Raw genomic sequence first — 7,240 nt, 5'->3', positions numbered from 1 at the left:
GGCTAAAGGAAATGGAAGCACCACCTTCTTGATGTCCAACCCAAAGCAGGTCCATGTCACCAGATGAGTTTACTGGCAACTAACAGGACGTTCCAACTTATGTCCATCTTGGGAGGTAGGGTGTGAACTGAAGGTGAAATGTGGAAAAGTTCAGTGCCTCAGTGAAATAGTCCATGGATGACTAGATTTGATATACATAAGCTAATGAGTATTACTGGAATAAAATGTTAGTAATATATGCTTTTGTGCAATAATTTAAAAGCACCATGAATTGGAGATATCATCTTAAGGCCCTGGAGTCTATTTCTCCCCAGCCTATTTCCCCTAAAAATTCACGAACCTCTCAAGAATAAGGACCGTGTCTTACTCATCCTCCTATCCCTGGGCTGATGGTGCCTATAGCACTTAGTAGTTGGGCACTGATTTTTGAAAGAATGAAACTGTTTACCCTTTGCCTCATGTCACCAGCTCTTACCATCCCTAGTCTTTCTCAGATCTTTTCAACTGAGCTATCTGAGCTATCAATCATGACCCATTCCCAGACAAATCATGTCTTGAGACAAGAATTCTCATTCAAGCAGCCACAGCTCTGCCCACTCTCCAGTGTGGTTCTAACTCGCTGCCCACCCCCAGGAGTCTAATTTGGGCCTTGGTACCCCGGAGCTGACTCCTAGTGCTCCACAGCTATTCAGGTCACAAATTCTCCACCATCTCATACCCCTTGTGATGCCCCCACTGAAACTTGGGACTCTTGTACCTAAGACTTCACCACTGGGTACCCAGGAGCATTGGACTTTGTTTCCTTGCTCTGAGCCAGCCTGTCTAACGAGCACTCCAGCTGTACCTCGTCACCCTGCCACAGGTTCCTTCTGCCCACTACAGAGACAGCTGAGGTTCACTTATCCCCTTTAGCCTGCTCCTCTGCTTTTATTCTCCACCCCCTGCCCTCACCTTCTATTCTACTCCCTGGGGCCCTGATATTAACCCCTGGCCCAACAGCTTGCTCCCTGTTAAACTCAGGACTATTCTCAGTGGTGATAGCTGCCTCTCTGCTCTAGGCCTGGTCTCTGCTTTGCTCCTCTGATGGGACATTCCCCACCTCCATTTTGTGAACCCCTGGTATTGACCATTTGTTTAAATCAAGATAGGAGGTTGCTGTGCCCTTTGCCCTCCCAGCTGTTCCTCCAGGTAGTGCACAGTCTGCCCACTATTGATGACAGGGTATCGTTCAGACTGTCTTGCCAACCTTTAATACAACAAAGGGATCTGCAATATGGTGATGATAGCCACCCCCCCCCCACATTTGTATTCCACCTTCCTTCTTGTACTGCCAAGAGAAATGGAAGATGAGCTGAGCCAGAGGGGTTGTTCTGAAATGAGTTACTGCTATAGAATATAGAACTAGAGTTTTTGGTTACATTTTTCATGGAAGGAGAGGGTATTGGGTATAGATTTCTGATGGCCAGATGTGCTGAAATTATCTAGACAGTCCCATTTTCCTTGTGATTTATACTTTTTAAAGAAAGGAATTTGTTTTGTGCTTTACTAAATATACATATGTCTGTATTTCAATTGCCTTCTTAGACTTCATAAACATTTCCAAACACATTTTAAAAGAATTCCTTCTCAAATTATGAGTTTGGGAAAAGAGGACCCTTGGATGAGTAGGAAACCAGGCCACTGCTTGTGCAGTTCTTGGGATGATTCTGTGCATGGAGCTCTCCCAGGGTGCCCCCTGTATCTGACTCCTGCCCCAAGCTTCACTTTATAAGAATCATGCTCTCATCAACAAGGATGTGAACTTGGCTCTGCTTGTCATCTTTCTTGGCTTCTTCCAAGAAGATGTAAACCACCATCCTGTCTCTAGCTGGGTGGATACTTTGGGACCTTCTTCAATGCTTTGAGGGCAAATGTGCTCTCAACTGCCCCCTTTTCTCCCCACTCTCCTCAGAAAAGCCAGGATAGGATTTTTGGTCATCCTCTCCCCAGCCATTGCCAGAAAACTTTCCTGATTCATTCATCTCTTCTTGTAAATGGGAGGCAACCCTGTTACCTTCTCTAGAGCTATTTGTATTTTAAGCCTTTTTCCAGTGAATCAAAGAATGAAAGCTTGTCCTGTTGTAGGAATTTTTGCATTGAACCTCAGGGGACTGGAGGAGCTGGGGGAGGCTCTCTTCCAGTGCTCCAATATCCTACACACACTTACGCTGCCAGGCCCAGCTGAAGCTGGTGAGTGTCAAGCATCAACAGCCACCACATCCCTCCACCATACCTCTTCCCCACCAGTGAAGTTCAGACCCACTACTGGGTGAGTGGCGGGCAGATAACAGGTGTGAAACTGAAGTTGAGTCACAAAGCCATCTTTTGAAGGCCATCTTCCTTGGCTGGTCCCAGCCTGCCTGGGCCTGTTCTCCCCTAACTCTTCAGAGTTTCTCTTTTCTTCACATTTTTACTCAATTTCCAGGAGCCACCTGGTAAGGAGGCAATGTGTTTCCCTTTGCACAGTGCCTGGCACATAGTAAGCACTCAGTAAATGTTAGCTATTAATAATAAAAAGTCCAGAATGGGATCCTTGGGACACTTGCATAGAAGCTACTAGGCATGGTCAAGGGACTGAGATGGTTGTAGGCCATTACATTCCCAGCACATGGTAGATTATTCATTTCATGTTTCTGAACTGGAGGGAGTTGAAGTTCTTTGAAGTAGAAAAGAATGCCTGCCAGCCAAAGGAAAATGATAGGAATTCCTTTTTCCTAAATCTTCAGGAGAGTTTGAAAAAAGGTTTTTCATCCAGTAGCTAAATATCTTGCTCAATGCCTAAGATGGAGATTTAGGACCAAAACATGACTCATCTGTCTTCTGTCTTGGCTGTGAGAATTCCAATGGCCAGATGATGTAGAGAACTTTCAAAGGACCTGGCACCTTCTACAGGAGTGAGTCTAATGAAGTATGTTAAACCAATTAAGCAAGCAATATTTGCAAGATTCTCACCTAAAGCCAGGAAGCAGAAAGATAAACAGCTGAGGTTCTCTGTCTTCAAGTATGGAGTTAATATTGGTGGCTTGAGCCCAGGATCACAGCATTGCTTTTTTTCCCCTCCCCACTGCCCTGTTATGTTGCTCTGCACCTAGGGATTGGAATTTTGCCTCCATTTCCTGAGACTGTCTGGATTTCCAACTTGTCCTCTAGCAGTGCCTTGACTTCTCAACTGCTTAACTGGGCAGAGGCTTGGATCCTCTACCATGCTTGGCTACTTGCCATGCTTCTTGCCCTGAGAGCTAGAGCATAGCACCTAAGTGCAGGTGAAACACCCACTTCACTTTGAACATCACCAGGGTCCCACCACATTGTGCCCAAGCTTTAGATTGAATGCCATTGGGTGGGACACTATTTACCCTTCTCTTCCCTCCCCTGACCCCTAGACTGTGTATAAGTTTGTTCCCAACATGCCTTGTGATTGAACCAGCCTAAATTTGGCAGAAAACTAGGTTGGAAGCATATTATAAAAACCTTGAAAGTGAATATATGGAATCAGGGGTGAGGACACTGAAACTTTTTAAGCAGGGAATTCATATGATCAGAGTTGTGCTTCAGGCAGTGGCAATGGGAAAGGTGGATTGGAATGGGCAGAACCTAAAAGCAGAGAGACTGGCCATGGGCCCAGATAATTTCTCCTCAAGGTGGAAAGGAGGGGACCAATGTGAGAGATGGTTCAGAAGAATTGACATGGATTTGGGAAGGTATAGGGGAAAGGAAAGTAATTACCTTAACTGGACAATTGTAAAACCAGCTTCTGAATGCAGTCTTCCCTGGCTGGTCCCCTGGTTAGGCCACACTCCTCTAACTCCTCAGTTTCTACCTAACTTGAGGTTCCCACACACATTCCCAGGAATCACCTGGGAATGAGGCAAGCCCACTTTAGAGGGACAAGTTCATGCTAACAAGAAATGGGCAAAAGGACCAACATTTAATAAGTGCTTATTACAGAACAAGCGTTGGTAGAATTCACAGAACAGGAGAAAAAAGGATCTTGCTTCAAAGACTCTACAGAAAAGTGTAGGACCAGGATTCTCATCTAGGGGTGTGATCCCAAGGTCCTTGCCCTTTGCACTGCAGAGTGTTTCTCTAGAGAACCCAAAAGAAGAAGCAAAATAGAGGGTAGAAAATGGCTTTGAGCATGTCACTGGACTGGCCCGATGGGCAGCAGTACACCCTGCAGTTTGAAATGTGGGCATGGAGGTCTGGGAATATATCAGGAACAGAAGACACGAATATGGTTAGTTAGTTGAGTGGCCTTTACAATGGAAATTCCAGGACTCAACAAATCTCCCACATAGAAGGTAGAGATCAGGGACAAAAGCTCAGGCTGGAGCCCTGAGAGATACCGTTGGCTGAGGAACTAATGAAGAAGCAGAATAAATGCCACCAGAGTAGAATGAAAACCAGGAGAGAGCCGTTTAACTGGAGTCCAAGGAGGACAGTATAAAAACAGGAAAGAGAAATCATCAGCTTAGAACACTTGACACTGACAAATAAGTAAAACAAAAAACAAACAACAACAACAAAAAAGAACCAAGAAAAGGCCAGCAGCTTCAGCAAGGAACACAGTGATGCTCTCCATCAATCAGATCCAGTCAAATGGTGGGCAGGGGAGCCACTGAGACAGCAAGTGTGTACTCTTCCTTCAAGAGACTTGGATGTAAGAGAGGAGAGGACTGGTAAAGGTAGGGAGGGCTGGAGGGCCTCTTTGGACAGTCATTTGAACTGCACAGACTTAATCACTCCATTCTTAATCCGTGCAGTGCTCAAAGAGACAAATCATCCCCAACCAGATTATGTATTGCCCCTGGACAGACTACACTTTCATTCAGCAGTTTTGTAACCCCACCTTTCAACCTAGCCCCTCACTGGTAGTAATTCTGCTACCATCACTGGCCTATAAAGGTAGATACTGTCTAGTACGATGGTAGAATCTGGGAGATCATCTCGCCTAGCCCTCCAAGCAGCAGTCTGAATAGCTCAGGCTGGCAAGGAGCCTTGTATATCCAAAAATCCCATAGAAAGCTTTGAGCATTTTCATAGACTGGCAAATCATATCTAATGTTCACAGATGTAGCCTTTTCCTTGGCTTCTGCCTGCTTATTCTGCCTTTGGAGAAGGGGCTGTCCAGGGAGAATGATGTTAAAAGCCAAGGGGAAGCCTGTCTTTACTTCCACATGCACAGGAGTCAAGTGGAGTGAAATCCAGCCCCTGGACTGTTGTATCCATCCAGATGGGACACCTTTTTCTAAATTGCACAAAGGAGCTTGGGCCTATACATTTACACTTGGAGGAGGACTGGGGTCCTTCTACATGGGTGGAGATTAGCTCTCTTCTCAGGAGAATCCCTTTTCTCTGACAGAGCCCCTTTAGTGGCCACAGGCCCAGTCTCCAGGGACCAGGTGCTCTGCTTCTCTGCCCAGCATTGAGGGGCTTTCCAGGAGAGCTGGGGTTCAGTGCTCCACAGGCCATGGTGGTCTTAAGTAGAAAGGTCTGCCTGTGGAAGGAACACTGGTAAAACAGGAAAAGGGGCCCAGATGGACCTGCTGAGTTGTGGGAATGAGCCTTAGGGGTTCAATGCCTGGTTCCAAATAGTGTCAACTACAGAATTTACCCAAATTATTTTAAACAGAAAATTAGCAAGTCTGAGCTACCCACCCTCCCCCACGCTTGAATGAGCCCAATAAGACTGGACTATAAGAGGTTAAATCATGTGAATACCCTTATTTTTAAAATGGAGCCACATTTAGTCAAGAACCACTTGTGTAGGATACGTCTTCAAATATTATTGCCATTTGCCAGAGAAAATGCACTTTAATTCCCTGATGCCAAAGAATGTCTGATACGTTGTATAATGAAACTAGAATAATTGAACCACTTGTTCACTACAAAGCTCCCTAGCCAAATACTCTAAATTCTTCAGTGGCTGAGTGGGCTATCAGTGAATTAACAATGTTCTTTTCTTAAAAAAAAATAATAATTTTGAGGTAGGACACAATATTTACAAAAGATTTTTTTGTGAAGCATTACTAAATGCTTTTTACTCCCAGAAGGATCATGTATTATTCTTTGTTGATAATGCCACAGTGATTCAGAAGGACAAATGAAACATTGGCCAAAGCATTAAGCAGGAGTCCAGACCAGCTTTACTCTGGCCACTTTTCCTCTCAGTTCCTACCAGGATCTTCCTTTGCATTTACACTCCCCTCACCTATTGCCCCTCTCTCACAGAGCTCTCACCAAATTGCCTTGCCTCCAGATAACCAAAACACCAATCCCAATCCACCATCCCGTGAGCTGGGGAGCCCTATAAAGGCAGAGACCTTGTGGTATTAACATCCTCGTCCTCAAAAGCATGCCACAGAGTACTTCACACCTAGGAGGCTCTCAGGAAGGCATTGATGTTGGGTATAGAGGGATAGAGTTAAGTGAGAGACTGGAATAAAAATGGAAAAAAGTCCAAATTCATAGATGCTTCCTTCCTCCATCCCACTAGACTTGACTGAGGCAGTCAACTTCTTCACAACCTGGGAAGATTGAAAGGCCAGCAGGTCAGGTCTGTTGGGGGAAAGGAAGCTATCCCTATCCCACAGGTCACAAAGCTCTGGTATTAGGGGAGTTTAGGGAGTACAGAGAAGAGTGAGAAAAGAGAGAAGTGACTCAGTAAAATATGGCCAGGCTGACCAAGGAAAGCAGAAGGATGTTTCAAGGTGTGTGGGAGGATTTTTAAAGATTGCAGACAGGTTGAGTTTGAGGACAGCCAAGGAAAGGCCTCTGGATTTTAGGAAGTTGCTTCTTGATTTTTCCAGTTTCCTGAGAGGTGAGAATAGAAGCCAGGTGGCAGAGAGGTAAGAAGGGCTTGGTGTGGTAGGAGGCGGCAGGGCAAAGACTACACATTTCCAGAGCAATAGGGGATTAGAGGTGGGTGTGTGTGTGTCAGACTGTAGCTGAGGGAGGGGGCAGATGCTAGAGTTCACTTTAGCAGCAAACGTTGGTTAGGGGTCATGGTAGAAAGGGCCTTGAGAGAGAGAGTCTGAGGAGAAGTAAAGTACATTCTTCCTCTGAGATTGGAGGATTTGAAATAGAAAAGAATGGCTGTAGATTTGACATGCTTTCATGAGTATCCCTCTTCCACATCTAGATGGCACACAGGGTGGCAGGGATGGACACCTTCATAATCAATTCTTTGTAGTATGGGCTA

This window comes from Crocuta crocuta, unplaced genomic scaffold (assembly GCF_008692635.1).
Source record: "Crocuta crocuta isolate KB4526 unplaced genomic scaffold, BGI_CrCroc_1.0 scaffold102, whole genome shotgun sequence".
Taxonomy (NCBI): domain Eukaryota; kingdom Metazoa; phylum Chordata; class Mammalia; order Carnivora; family Hyaenidae; genus Crocuta; species Crocuta crocuta.
The sequence above is the reverse complement of the archived record's forward strand: the minus strand, read 5'-3'. Positions refer to the sequence as shown.